The following is a 1,496-nucleotide window of genomic DNA, read 5'->3' on the forward strand; positions in this document are numbered from 1 at the left end:
GCCGGAGGAGTGGGCTCGGTATATTCCCTGGGCCGAGATGGCCCAGAACTCTCTCCGCCACTCCTCTACCAACCTAACCCCCTTCCAATGTGTGTTAGGTTACCAGCCGGTTCTGGCACCTTGGCAGCAGAGCCAGACCGAGGCCCCTGCGGTGGATGATTGGATGAGGCGCTCGGAGGAGACGTGGAACGCTGCACACGTCCACCTGCAGCGGGCCATCCGTCGACACAAGGCGAGCGCCGATCTCCACCGCAGTGAGGGGCCGGTGTACGCACCTGAGATCGAGTCTGGCTCTCCACCAGAAACCTGCCCCTCCGCCTGCCCTGCCGGAAGCTGGGTCGGCGGTTTGTGGGGCCTTTTAAAGTCCTGAGAAGACTGAACGAGGTGTGTTATAGGTTACATCTGCCTATTGAATATAAGAATATTAACCCCTCGTTCCATGTGTTTCTTCTCAGGCCGGTGGTAGCTGGTCCACTCCAGGAAGGTGAGATAGGAGACACTCCTCCGCCCCCACTGGACATCGAGGGGGCTCCGGCGTACACCGTTCGGTCCATCTTGGACTCAAGACGCCGGATGGGGGGTCTCCAGTATCTCGTGGAGTGGGAGGGGTACGGCCCGGAGGAGCGGTGCTGGGTGCCGTGGAGGGACATCCTAGACCCGTCTCTCCTGTCGGAGTTCCACTGGGGGCATCCCACGCGCCCTGCTCCGCGTCCTCCTGGTCGTCCCCGAGGCCGGGGTCGGCGCACGGCTGGAGCCGCGCGCAGGGGGTACTGTCACGGTTTCGGCCGAGGCTGCTCCTCCTCCTTGCTCGGGCAGGTTTCGCGGTCGTCGCCTCCCGGAGTACTAGCTGCCACCGTTGTATGTTTCATGTTCGTTTGGTTTTGTCTTGATGTTGTACACCTGTTTCTGGTTAGTGCTCATTAGTGTCCTATTTAGTTCTCGTTGTGTGTGTCAGATGTTGTGTGTGATTACGCTTCTGTTTGGTGTTCTGTGCTACGTGTTTCCCTCCGTTGTTTTGGAGAGGTTTTCGCACATGTTTGTGCGCCTTTTGTTTGACGCCTGTGTGCGCCTTTATTTCGCCTCCGGGCCTGTTGTGCTCGTGTACTACGTGAATATTTCACTAAAGTCTTTTGGACTTAGTTTCTGCGTCCTGCGCATGATTCCTGCACCACACCCACCTTCAGCACCCGTGACAATAGTTTAACGATCCCGGCAGTCTGAGTCGGGTCCTGTCTGGTGACTAGTTTTTCTGTTCGTGATCTCCAGTTTCCCGAGGGTTCGGGAACGCTCCGGGAGCTCTCTTGATTTCCGCACCTGCATCCCATCAGCAATCTGCACACCTGGTCCTGATCATCACCCTTCTTAGGCTCTGGCCTAACATCCAGTCCCTGCCGGATCGGGCTAGCCATGAACAGTAGGTTTACCAGAGTATCAGTCTTAGAGCCTAGCGTTAGTTTTGTTGTTTTTGCACCTTGTTGGTTGGTTGCTTACTTACC

The sequence above is a fragment of the Coregonus clupeaformis genome, chromosome 26 (assembly GCF_020615455.1).
Source record: "Coregonus clupeaformis isolate EN_2021a chromosome 26, ASM2061545v1, whole genome shotgun sequence".
NCBI lineage: Eukaryota > Metazoa > Chordata > Actinopteri > Salmoniformes > Salmonidae > Coregonus > Coregonus clupeaformis.